The sequence below is a fragment of the Hemitrygon akajei genome, chromosome 9, assembly GCF_048418815.1.
Source record: "Hemitrygon akajei chromosome 9, sHemAka1.3, whole genome shotgun sequence".
Lineage (NCBI taxonomy): Eukaryota > Metazoa > Chordata > Chondrichthyes > Myliobatiformes > Dasyatidae > Hemitrygon > Hemitrygon akajei.
The window spans coordinates 48358675-48373247 of NC_133132.1; the positions used below are offsets into that span (position 1 = coordinate 48358675).

Here is a 14573-nt window from a genome sequence, read left to right on the forward strand (position 1 = left end):
ATGTTGTTCCCTTATTCAAAAGGGGAGTAGAGATAGCCCAGGAAATTATAGACCATTGAGTCTTACTTCAATGGTTGGTAAGCTGATGGAGAAGATCCTGAGTGGCAGGATTTATGAGCATTTGGAGAGGTATAATATGATTCGGAATAGTCAACATGGCTTTGTCAAAGGCACGTCGTGCCTTATGAGCCTGATTGAATTTTTTGAGGATGTGACTAAACACATTGATGAAGGAAGAGCAGTGGATGCAGTGTATATGGATTTCAGCAAGGCATTTGATAAGGTACCTCATGCAAAGCTTATTGAGAAAGTAAGGAGGCATGGAATCCAAAGGGACATTGCTCTGTGGATCCAGAACTGGCTTGCCCACAGAAGGCAAAGAGTGGTTGTAGACAGGTCATATTCTGAATGGATGTCAATCACCACTGGTATGTCTCAGGGATCTGTTCTGGGACCCCTACTCTTAGTGATTTTTATAAATGACCTGGATGAGGAAGTGGAGGGATGGATTAGTAAATTTGCTGATGACACAAAAGTTGGAGGTGTTGTGGATAGTGTGCAGGGCTGTCAGAGGTTACAGCGGGACATTGATAGAATGCAAAACTGGGCTGAGAAGTGGCAGATGGCGTTCAACCCAGACAAGTGTGAGGTGGTTCATTTTGTTAGGTCAATTATGATGGCAGAATATAGTATTAATGGCAAGACCCTTGGCAGTGTGGAGTATCAGAGGAATCTTGGGATCTGAGTCCATAGGACACTCAAAGCTGCTGTGCAGGTGGACTCTGGTTATGAAAGCATACAGTGCACTGGCCTTCCTCAATCATGGGATTGAGTTTAGGGGCCGAGAGGTAATGTTGCAGTAATAAAGGACCCTGGTCAGACCCCACTTGCAGTACTGTGCTCAGTTCCGGTTGCCTCACTACAGGATGTGGAAACCATAAAAAGGGTGCAAAGGAGATTTACAAGGATGTTGCCTGGATTGGGGAGCTTACCTTATGAGACTAGATTGAGTGAACTCGTCCTTTTCTCCTTGGAGCGACGGAGGATGAGAGGTGACCTGATAGAAGTGTATAAGGTGATGAGAGGCATTGATCATGTGGATAGTCAGAGGCTTTTTCCCCAGGGCTGAAATGGCTAGCATGAGAGGGCACAGTTTTAAGTTGCTTGGAAGTAGGTGTAGAGGAGATGTCAGCAGCAAGTTGTTTTTTTTAAAATGCAGGCGTGGAATAGGCTGCTGGCAATGGTGGAGGAGGCGGATACGATAAGGTCTTTTAAAAGATTCCTGGACAGGTATATGGAGCTCAGAAAAATAGGTTATGGGTAACCCTAGGTAATTTCGCAGCTAAGGACGTGGGTCGAAGAGCCTGTATTGTGCTGTAGGTTTTCTATGATTCTTTTTGAAAGGTTTCATTAGTTTTGACACTGGTTTGTGAAGTTACAATTTGCTATTAAACTCTGGAATTAGTTTTCATTTTATATTCCCAAAAAATTAGTGAGTAGTGGAGTCTTTCCTCAATATTGAAGTGATTACACTGGCAGTAGGTTAGATATTCATTCCTTAACAGGGAGAGGAGAGCATGGGCATCCATTTAGAACAGATAAGGAGGAATATTTTAACCAGAGGGTGGAGAATCTGGAATTTGTTGCCACAGGCAACTGGAGGCCTAGTCATTGGGTGCATTTAAACTGGAGGATGATACGTCCTTGATTAGTCAAGGTGTGAAAGGTTATGGGGAGAAAACAGGAGAACAAGTTGAGGGAAATGAATCAGCCAAGATGAATGGTGGAGCAGACTTGATGGGCTGAATGGGCTAATTCTGCTCCCATGTCCATGATCTTATGGACAAAGAGCAAGTGTGACTCATACCAAAGACAATTACTTAAACAAACCAGTACTAGTTTAGAAGATATTAGTTTAGAATGACAATCCCAAAAAATATACACAAAAATAGTAAATTGGTTTATTATTGTCACAAATACTGAGTTGAAAACTTGTTTTGCATGCAATCCATACAGATCAGCTCATTACATCAATGACTTAAGGTAGCTCAATGTGAAAACACTAACAGATGCAGAATAAAAATGAGAATGAAGAAAAAGCACAGAGCAGGCAAACAATAAGGTGGACTCTTGACATCTTAATCTTATTGTACTGTTCAATAGTTTTATAAAAGTGGGATTGAAGTGGTCCTTGGTAATTTCTGATAGCAAGGAATTTATGCCAGGTTTGTGACCTTAATCTTCAAATATCCTTTTGTTCAGCCAGACAAAGGCTATGATGAACACTGGTAAATTTTATTACTATGTGCATGGCTAAGAGGTGACTCCTGAAATGAAGGAAGTGGCCTGCATTTTCTGGGGTTTCATTACAAAACTATAATTGGAGGGCAGTACAGGTGGGCGGGTTGCAGCATCTAGATTGTAGATGGTGCATGCAAAGCCCATCAACTCACACTTTCTGAACTAGTCAATGAACCTGCTCCTACACATTTCTGAGACTGAAGATTACAGTATTATCAGCACTATCCTTTAATACAAAAACCAACATCAATATTCTTTCCCATGTTAATACCCTAACAATAGGATCCCAACTGGGCAGGCCACATCACTCACAGCCCCCAAAAATAAACTTACAGAATAGATACCTTCTAGGGTTTGCTGCACAAAAGCATTACCAATTGAAAAAATGGAGAACTGAGGGCATTTTCAAAGCATCCGTAATAGAAAAATAATTCACAACTTTCCCACCAACTCCTGAGAATCCCTGACCCATACTTGTTCAATGGAAAAGAGTACATGAGATTGCATCAAGAACTTTTGAGTCTATACATCGAAATGACAAAGTTGTTGACTATGTTTGGCTGAAACAGCAAGTCACCTAAACTACCCACTTAACTTCTCTTCCACATTCTATCAGTCACCCTTCATGGGTGGGTGACTTCATGCAGTTACAACAGGTAGAATTGCAACCTTGCTTGAGCAGCACAGGTCCAATCACAACCTTAGGTGCTACATGTGGAGACTGAGCTTTTTGCCTGTAATCGTGTATTTCCCTATGAAACACATAGGTTGGTGGATTAAAAGGTCTTTGTAAATTACCCCCATTGTTAGTTGGTGGTAGATGAACATGATTGGAAGTAATAGCAACACGTGACCAAATAGGTTACCAATGAGGGATCAGAACTGCTTTGAGAGCTGGCAGGAACTTAAACTAAATGGTCTTCTCCTGTAACGAGGAAATGCAATGCAAGTGGCCTCGGCCACTCAGAGCCAGTGAGCAAGCTAGTCATCCTCAATACCACACAACAGGATTTTGTGACAGTCTTGAAAAATAGTTTCCTTTGAAGAGAAACATTTGTTCACTAGCATAGTTTTGCTTTGGCCCACACACTGAATAGATACCATAGTGATCAAAAAGCTTTGAACAGGAAAAGAAAGCCTGAACAGGATATGAAAACCAATGAACATATGAGGTACACTGCTTAAAATTGTGGTATGGATGCTGTCCTCTGGGTTATCATTTATCACCATCCCGAATCCAATGCCTGCTTTCTCTCTGAACTTCATACTCTATTTATTGAACTATGAAAGGATTCTCATCTTTGGTGACTGCAACATTCATAATAATAATAATAATAATAATAATAATAATAATAATCTGAAAATTGCAAACACTATGGCCTCTGAATTCATGAGTTTACCAGACAGCCCAGATCTTACTCAACAAATCACTGAGCCCACCTATTGACTTAGAAACACATTAACTGAATGACAAAAGGGTTAAATACTATTAATGTCTATTAATCCACTATCTGATCATTTTTGTGTACTTTTTGATGCTCTTCAGCCTGTAACCAAGACCACAAAAGAAATTAGTTAAAAGACTGTTTTTTGATGCTGCAACATCTGAAATTCTGAGATGGCTAGCTTTCTGACCCTTGTGACCCAAACTGCTCAGTAAATTAAATGGCTGATTTTTTTCAATAATAACTTGACAAAAGGGGTAAAAAGAAATCACTTAGTAAAATATTATCATGGTTAAATAATTTCATCTGCAAATTTGAGATCATGCAGAGTAACTGACAGAAATTGGAGGAAACTGGACTAGACGTCCACTGTATTATTTTCAAAGAAAATTAGGCTCCTTTATGCTATATGGTCTGCAGGAAGAGCCCATTTTTCCAAGATTATTACAGAGCACAGTGGTGATTCAAGAATATTGTTCTCAACTTTAAACCGACTGTTGAACCCTGTGCCAACTTACACCCTCAGACAGGCATCTGCCACAAAATGCAAGGAATTCATAACATTTTAAAAATCAAAACTTCCATCAAGGATAATGTTGCTACAGATACTGCACCTATACAGCCAAGCTCTAAGTGATGACAGCCATCACAAAATATACAAGCATTTCTGATTTAGAACTCTAAGATTGTAACCAAGAGTATACTGTCTACTTGCTGTCTTAACCCTATCCCTACCATATTAAGGACTTTTTGTTTTTAAAAAAAATGGTGGCTTCAATTCTTTTGAAAATTATTAACACATCCCTTGAAATAGTTTTCCAAATGCCTTCAAAACTGTGGTTGTCAAACCCCTAGTTAGAAAGCCAAACCCTGATAGTAAGGTACTAGCTAACTACAGGCCTATATCAAATCTTCCCTTCCTGAGCAAGAGTGTTGAGAAGGTCACTTTCAACCAAGTCAACAACTTTGAGAATTTCCTAGAAAAGTGCCAGGTTAGAGCAAACCACAGCACATATGGCCCTACCAAAATGGTCAATGACGTTAGGCTCAGCGCAAATGTCAATAGAGTCTCAGTTCTAATTCTTCTTGAGCTAAGTGCTGTCTTTGGCACAATTGACCACAACTGGATTGGCCTTTCTGGTAGTGCTCCTAATCGGTTTTATGTATCTTGGGAAAAATTTGTCTCTGAGACCAACTTTCTAGGAAATGCTATGTACCTTTTGGTGTTGCTCATGGAAACTGTAATCTTCTCCTTGTACATGCTCCTCTTAGAGGGCATAAATTCAATTTCCATTTCTGTAGATGACACAATTATACATATCGGTTGAGCCCAATGATGACGAAACCTTGTACTCAGTAACTTCTGCTATGGCTGCAATAAATAAATGGATGAGCAACAATTTGAATGAAGGTCACAAATAAATTTGTTTGCTCTCAAAGCCACACAGATAAACTTCTTGATAAACTTGGGAACTTAGCGCCCCTCATAGAATCAGAAGTATCAAGCCTAGGTGTTATCCTTGATTCAGATTTGAACTTTAAAATCACAAAAAAGTGACAAGAGAGCAACTGTAGAGCTCAATTGTACTCTCTCTCCCCCCCCCCCCCCCCACAGATGCTGCCTGGCCTGCTGAGTTCTTCCAGCTTTTTGTGTGTTGCTATAAATAACTATTATTATGGGGTTCCAATTTCATTACTGTGAAATATGCTCCTTTCTGGGAAGTGAAAAAGAGTTTTGAATGAGAACAGAAATTGCTGGAAATACTTAGCAGATCAGTTACCAACTCTGGAAAGAGCAAAAATGTTAAGTCAAGATCCTTTGTGAGAACTGGGGGAAAAAAAGTTTTAAAAAATTTTAGGTTGCAGAGCTATCAGAAGGGGTGGACAGGACAAAGGCAACAGGAGACCAGATCAAATTCATTGATGCTGCAGCTGGACAGCAACTACAGCTGTCTGTTAATAACTTGTTGTTCATAGTATAGCAGTGGACATACTCCAATTAGGTTTACTAATGGAGAGAAAATCTGATCCAAAAATCACAGGTAGCAAAGCAAATACAGCCATTTCTTATATACAAGAAAAGACTGCAAGGTGCCCAGACGGAAGAGGTGCCATTTCTCAAGCTTGCATTGCTTTCAAAGCCAAAACTGCAAACTCACTAACTGCTCCACTAAACCACCTGACCCACCACCTCTTCTGTAACATGAAAGTATTTTCATCTTTCTGTTCTGGCATTGGGTCTCTGGCCTGAAAGCAACATTCTTTCCAGAGATACTGCCTTATCTACTGAACTTTTCCAGCATTTTTGTTATTTCAAATTTCTAGCAACTGCCTTTTGTTTTAAATTTCTCATGCATTAAACTTGTTCTCACTCTAGTTAAGGTTTTGAGAACACGATGGCTTAGACTTTAAGAAAAATACAGACACCTCTAGTGGAGAGCTGGTGCCTCATTAATTAGGGGATGGTACCATGGTCAATATTTCAATTGGACTAGCGATCTGCCAAACAGATTTATATCAAGTAAAACAACTCTGGAGTCATGCTACAGAAACCTCAGCATATTTTGATTAATCGTTATTACATCTGTTACTGGAATAAAACAAAATAAAGATACATAGATAAAAGAGTAGAAATACTTAGAACAAACACAAAGTGTAGCTTTCTTAGAAAGAGCCCCCAACCTGAAACTAACTGGTTGTCCTTTGCAGAGGCTGCTTGGCCAGCTGAGATCTTTTAGCAGTTTGTTTTTGTTAGACTCCAGCATCTACAGACTTAAGTTATCTAGTAAACCGTACATGCATAGAGAATGGGCGTCAGAAAATTCAGAACATTACCAAACTGTGTTCATTCAATGACAAGGCTCTTGGAAGACATCTTCAATATATCCCAAGCAAGAAAATTTAGAAGTACTCAGACATGACTGACAGTGATTTTAATTCTATTCTCAACCTATCCATTCTGAAAAATCCCACTCTTGGTCCCTCTTATTACGATTTATGTTAAACTGTCATCATTTAATTCAGAGTGATATAGGACACCAATTAAAATAAATCACTGAAATTTGTTTGCTACAAGTTATATTAAAATACAAATATTTTCAAAAATCATTGTACTTTTAGACATTTATCCTGACGATCACAGATCTGTCAATCTAAGTGATCTTGTCTCCATCATGCAGGCATTTGAGGTAGCCGGCAGCATACTGCTTTCTTTTTTTGCTGCTCTGCAACATTCATATGACATGGACAATCGTGGTCTTCCATCTGTCTTCAATCTGAGAAGTTCTAATAAACTCTTCAAAACTTTTCCCTGTCCATCCTTTGATGCAACTCGTGTCATGCAACATTGGGTGTATAGCTTTGCCGTAAAGTATTTGAGAACATCCCAAAAAAAAATAGACTGCGCAAACAAAATCTCTTCTGCTTTCTACAGTGTACATGGTAGGATCTTGCTCCAATTTGCCTCACCCCATTTAGCAATTAACAGTGGTACTGTGCATGCACCGGTGCCATTCCAGATACCAAAGTCAGTGTGAATCTATTTTAAATCTTTCAGGAATATGCTTACCAAATTTATCAACTCGTTAAGAATCACCTTGTTTAAAAGTAAAAAGGCTGTTCTGCGGTTACAATATCAAAAATGGATTGAAGTAGTGTTTTGGGGCATTTAGACATCCTTCCATGTGGTGCCATACAAGTGACCATTTTATGGGTTGCAAAACATTTACGAAATTTGTTTAGCAACAGCAGTACAATGCAACGCATGAAAAATTACAAGTTACAATAATTTTCTTTAAATTAGCACAGAGTAAAATAGTGAGGTATAGGCCATTCAGAAATCTACTAGCAGAGGGGAAGAACCTGTTCCTAAAACATTAAGTTGTGTGTCTTCAGGCTCCTGTATTTATGCCCTGATGGTAGCGATGGAAAGAGTATGTCCTGAGAAGTGGGAGTCCTTAATGATGGATTCTGCCTCTGAGGCTTCACCTTTTGAAGAAATCTTCAGTTTTGGGAAGGCTCATGCCCACAGTAGAGTTATGTCACTAAAACCTAACCTTCACCTCAACATTCCTGCTCTAATCACATACCATTCAAGCCCAACAAAATAAACTTCTTTGAATAGCTTAATTGAATCATCCTCCCCAGCTTTCAGGGCAAATTCATGAACCAAAGATTCACAAGACTCGGTAATTCCTACTGATCTATTTTAAATAGGTAACCCCTTATTCTGAAGGATTGGCTCCTATTTCTAGATGTCCATCAAGGCAAAACATCCTCTCTGCATCCACTCCTCAATTCCCCTCAATCTTATGTTTCAATCAAATAATCTCACACCAATTCATACAGACCCAACTTTTCTAGAGATATCAAATTCTTCATACCAGGAATCAACACAAGTCTTTTGCTGCACTACCACCAATGTTAGTATATCATTATGCTGTAAATATGGAGTTCAATAAGCAAGGAAACATTCTATTAGCCTTCCCAATTACTTGCTGTACTTGCACAATGACATCATGTATTAGAATCCCTGTACAATATTTTGTAGTCTCAATTTGTTTTTTGTTTTTTTAAATTCATCCATCCAAAGTGAATAACCTCACACTGTATTTCAACTTTTATCCTTTTACAACCTGCATTTTCTCAAATTCAGTTTTAAGTACACCTTTTGCCTTCAGCTAAAGCTATCAATATAGACAGGAAACATTCAAAGCCAATTACCGTAGATTTCGCACTACAGAGCGCACCTGATTAAAAGCCGCTGGCTCTAATTTTAGAAAGAAAATCAATTTTGTACTTGTACAAGCCGCACCGGATTTTAGGCCGCAGGTGTCCCACGTTGTAATATGAGATATTTACACATAAAGATATTACACGAGGATTTTTTAAACTTTTAATTAAATCCATATGGTAACATAAACAAATACATATTGCAAATGCTTTTTTTTCGAACCGTGCCTGTAACACGGCTACTTTTAAATATACATATGTATCGGTAACACACAAATTACGTTGCGTATACATTCCAATATCTCCTAATGACTGGTAAAAAAATATATACTGCAGCCTACCAGGAAAAGTTATTGATCGCCTTTAACTTAAAAGCAGCGTTTCGCGCTCGCCTAATGCCCCCACCTTCCCGTTTATCGCAAACCGGTATTTCCCACAAGACGCGGCGAAACCGGATGTGACGTCATAGTATCCCGGGATGTAGTACTTCTAACTTTAACTAGAAAATACTAACAAATGAATTACTAAGCGAAAATATTATAAACTAAATAACTGCCATAAAGGCAGCACAATGCTTTTCTTCGAGTGTTTTCCATGTTGATGAGGGTGAGTACAAATGACTGATTTACAATAATTTAATTGTGAAAGTGCGCTTGATTTATCGTACAATTTCATTGGACCTCTGAACTACTCATCAATTTTATTGGTCTACTGTTACGAGGCAAAATGTTTTTGGCGGCATGAAAAAAAATCATGCATTAGCCGCACCGTAGTAAAGGCCGCAGTGTTCAAAGCTGTTCAAAATGTGGGGGAAAAGTAGCGGCTTATAATCCGACATCTACGGTACTGAGTGCCAATCTGATGGCGACCCATTTATCACAATCTTTTATAGTTAGCTAATTACTTATCTACATTAATCTATTACACCAAACCTTGTGCTCTTATCCAGCTTAATATCCTCTTATTTGACATATTAACAAATATAATCTGGAAACCAAATACACGTCTATTAAATTCCCTTTATCAAATAAGTTTGTAATACTCTCAAAGAATTCACAAATTGGTCAGACACAAGATCCTATTTGATTTTCTGATGATTTAAAAAGGTGTCATACTATTACCTTCTTAATAACAGATTTCCCTCAATGCCTATAATTGTCTGTTCTCTCCCCTTTTCTTGAACAGTGGGGCGACACTTCTGCATTTTCATCCAAGGCCTCAACAGCTTCCAGTGTATTTTGGTAGATTACAACCAATTCATCTATTATATCTGCTGATGATACAAAGAAGGTAGAGAGTAGAACAAAGAAATGTTCCAATAAACATAGGATATGGCAAATTGAATATGTAGAAAATAGAAGAACATTTTAAAGCCTTTTTGCCATTTTAAAGCATTTTAAAGAGGGATACGGTATCAGGTATCACAAAGATAACAGCAAGTAATTAAGGTGGCAAATGGCAATTCTTTACTGCAATAATAGACTTCTTACTGTAATTAGAATCCTACAGGTGATCCATGAGTTTTCCCAGCACTTTTTTTAAAATTTCAGAGTTCCAGCATATGCAGTTTTATTTTCATTTATAGGCAAAGATTGATTCCATTTTCCCTGCAACAATGCATGTTTATCTGACAGGATCGCTCAGCTGCAAGTTCTGACCAACTTTTTTTTCAGCTAAATTCCAACACTAATGGAGCATGGCTCTCACACCCAATTTGAAATTCAAACAATTCAGTAAATACATTTTTAATTGCTTTAAAAGAATGCCTGGCACTTTCAAAATCCTCCAAATGTAACAACCTATTCTATTATTTTACACCTCATTTATCTATAATGTTTGAAGTATAAAATCAGCTATTTGTTTTAAGAGACTGGCTATTTCAAAACCATGTTTTCCTTAATGTTTCTTTTTGAAAAATCTAGGAAAGGAAAGCTATTCTGCAGAGGTGGAAGAGGAACAGGACAATACAGGAATACCTGCTGACTAGGCAAGACCAAGACTGCCAGGCAAAATATTGTAAATTTCCTCCCATTTAACAGTGACCAGTTTATTTATTAAGATATAGCATGGAATAGGCCCTTGCACCCTCACTGCCCAGCAACTCCTGATTTAACCCTAGTCGTGTTTTCCAATGGGAGATGTTACAGCTCTAAGGGGAAATAGAAGTGGTTGGGGCTGCTCAAGATTTTGGTGGGGGGGGGTGGTAAGCAGCACCCTAATGACGCACTAGACATGACTAACCATGTGGTTGTCCTCAACATCTGATTGGTATTCCCAATTTCTGTTAGCTTTTTTAAATTTTAAAATAACACCATTAATGATGGATAAATACGTACAGCACCATCTCTCCAAGTTAAGGTGGTGAAGCCTTGAGTTCTAACCCTGCTAAGAAAGAGAAACTGCAGAAAGTGCATTAATCTTACAAACCTGGAGTATGGTTTTATTCTGCTCCCGTCAGATCAGCAATACCTCATGAGTCTTATTTGTATTGTACTAGCTAATGAAACCATAAACCATCAAGATTGTAAAAGGCTACTTATGGCATTAATCAGTTCCAGGAGATGAAAGAAGCATTTGAAAAGTGTTGCACACTCAAGTCATTTGCCAAGAAAGCTAAAAATGACCTTGATAGTGTCTCATTGCTTCTAGCAAAGTGTGGAAAATATCATACAACTGGTGAAAGATTAAAAATGCTTGCTGCATCAGAAGTACTCAATGTTCTCAAAATGGATACTAGTATTTTAAAATCAATTCCTCTCAGAAATAACTGTAGCTTGTAATATTGATGAAATGAGTGAAGACAATGAGAATCAACAATGCACAGAGCTACAAAAAAAAACAAATTGAGATACAACTGGATGAGTCAACCATTCACGACAAGGCATTGAATCTGGGGCAGGTGTGACCTGTACAAAAAGGACGGGTTGCACTTGAATCTGAGGGGGACCCATATCCTGGCGGGAAGGTTTGCTAAGGCTATTGGGGAGAGTTTAAACTAGAATTGATGGGGGCTGGGAACCAAACTGAAGGGACAGAGAAAAGGGAGGTTGGCTCACAAATAGAGAAAGTTTGGAGACAGTGCAAAAGGGAGGACAGGCAGGTGATAGAGAAGGAATGCACTTAGTCCAATGGTTTGAGATCTGTCTATTTTAATACAGGGAGTATCATGAATAATGCGGATGAGCTTAAAGCATGGATCAGCACTTGGAGCTGTGATGTTGTGGCCATTACAGAGACTTGGATGGTGCAGAGGCAGGAATTGCTGCTTCAAGTGCCAGGCTTTACATGTTTCAAAAAGGATAGGAAGGGAGGCAAAAGAGGTGGGGGCGTGGCACTGTTTATAAGAGATAGTGTCACAGCTGCGGAAAAGGAGGAAGCCATGGAGGGGTTGTCTATGGAGTCTCTGTGGGTGGAAGTTAGGAACAGGAATGGGTCAATAACTCCACTGGGTGTTTTGTTTTATAAATATAGACTACCCAGTAGTAACAGGGACATTGAGGAGCAGATAGGGAGACAGATGCTGGAAAGGAGTAATAGTAACAGGGTTGTTGTGGTGGGAGATTTTAATTTCCCAAATATTGATTGGCATCTCCCTAAAGTGAGGAGTTTACATGGGGTGGAGTTTGTTAGGTGTGTTCAGGAAAGCTTCTTGACACAAAGGTAGATAAGCCTACAAGAGGAGAGGCTGTACTTGATCTGGTATTGGGAAATGAACCTGGTCAGGTGTCAGGTCTCTCAGTGGGAGAGCATTCTGGAGATAGTGATCACAATTCTATCTCCTTTACCATAGCATTGGAGAGGGATAGGAACAGACAAGTTAGGGAAATGTTTAATTGGAGTAAGGGGAAAATGAGGCTATCAGGTAGGAACTTGAAGCATAAATTGGAAACAAGTGTTCTCAGGGAAACGGAAGAAATGTGGCAAATGTTCAGGGGATATTTGCGTGGGATTCTGAGTAGGTACATTCCAATGAGACATGGAAAGGATGGTAGGGTACAAGATCCATGGTGTACAAAGGCTGTTGCAAATCTAGTCAAGAAAACAGCTTACAAGAAGTTCCAAAAAAACTAGGTAATGATAGGAATCTAGAAGATTATAAGGCTACCAGGAAGGAGCTTAAGAATGAAATTAGGAGAGACAGGAAGGGCCATGAGAAGGCATTGGCAGACAGGATTAAGGAAAACCCCAAGGCATTCTACAAGTATGTGAAAAGCGAGAGGATAAGACGCGAGAGAAGAGGACCAATTAAGTATGATTAAGTATGACAATGGAAAAGTGTGTACGGAATTGAAGAAATAGCGGAGGTACTTAATGACTACTTTGCTTCAATATTCACTACAGAAAAGGATCTTGGCGATTGTAGGGATGACTTGCAGTGGATTGAAAAGCTTGAAAATGTAGATATTAAGGAAGAGGATGTGCTGGAGCTTTTGGAAAGCATCAAGTTGGATAAATCACCGGGACCAGACGGGATGTACCCCAGTCTGCTGTGAAAAGTGAGGGAGGAGATTGCTGAGCCTCTGGCAATGACCTTTGCATCATCAATGAGGACGGGAGAGGTTCTGGAGGATTGGAGGGTTGCAGATGTTGTTCTCTTATTCAAGAAAGGGAGTAGGGAAAACCCAGGAAATTATAGGCCATTGAGTCTTATATCAATGGCTGGTAAGTTGTTGGAGAAGATCCTGAGAGGCAGTATTTACGAGCATTTGAAGCATAACATGATTAGGAATAGTCAGCAGGGCTTTGTCAAAGGCAGGTCGTGCCTTACGAGCCTGACTGAATTTTTTGAGATGTGATTAAACACATTGATGAAGGTAGAGCCCTAGATGTAGTGTACAGTCGGTCCTCCTTACCCGCAAATTCCACATCTGCAAATTCAACTAACCGCGAATCACAAAAACCCATAAGTGCTCTTCCAGCACTTGTTCATGCATATACAGACATTTTTTCTTGTCATTATTCCCTAAACAATGCAGTAAAACAACCATTTTACATAGCCTTTACACTATATTAGGTATTAAGTAATCTAGAGATGATTTAAAGTATACGGGACGATGTGCGTGAGTTATCGTGGATCAGGATCGAAAAAAATCAGAAGTTCTTACTAAGTCAGTCGGAACAGGTACATCCGGTATTATTTAGCGTCAGTTAGTCAAACGTTTGCATTCATATGTATATACATATACATACAGGTGTTTTTTTTAATATATATATATATATTTATTTATTTTAAAAAACACCTAGGAACCTATGTTTCAGCACCGGGCTCAGGAAGTTTGAGTTCAATCTAGTGACAGATCGCTATGGAGTGCGCTCTCCATCGTGCCGGGTTGATGAGGATCATCAAAACCCCAAAACCCAATAATTAAACCACTGCGTTGCTTAGTAATAATTGTAGCTTTCATCGGGGCACAGCCTTTCTCACTTTATCCTTTAAAATTGTTCCGATCATTGACCGACATAGCCTAATGCTTTTCCAATGACCGATGGCGTTTCACCTCTTTCCAATCGCTTTATTATTTCTACTTTATTTTCAATCATGTTCGTGATTATTTTTGTGAACAGAAACACTGCGGATTCAGATCTCTGCCACCGGGTCCTAATGTCCACCGCACTGAGACAGATTAAATAAGGTCTGGGGTTCGCTGGCTCTCAAGGTCCATTGCATTGAGACAGTTTGAATAAGGGACTTGAGCATCCGCGAATTTTGGTATCTGCGAGGGGTCTCGGAACCAATCCCGAGGATAAGGATTGTACTCTGCAATCTTCTCCATTGAACTGTGTAACATGCTGTGACCACTGAAAGCAGTGCATTAGAATGAAGTGAATCACTGCTTTACCCAATAAACTGTTCAGGCAGGTCCTGGAATTATATTTAAAAAAAACAAAAGGAGAAAAAGGACAGGTATCACAGCTCGTGGTAGCATGGAGAAATGCCATACAAGAGGGGAAATGAGTGGAAAAGAATGTACCAGTAACCTCCAAAGGAAACAAATCCATCAAAATAGTTAAGTAGAAAGAGAAAAAGGTGTCTTCCAGAGAAATCTTTTTGAAGATGGGGGATATTGCAAAGGAAAATCCACTGAATATAGAGGC

The 14573-nt window shown here is 39.2% G+C and overlaps 1 protein-coding gene across 2 annotated transcripts in view; it reads right to left on the reverse strand.

The window, feature by feature from the left end:
• Positions 1-14573, reverse strand: part of rev3l (REV3 like, DNA directed polymerase zeta catalytic subunit) — a 183996-nt gene that overhangs the window by 139334 nt on the left and 30089 nt on the right. The gene's annotated exons all lie outside the window — the stretch shown is intronic.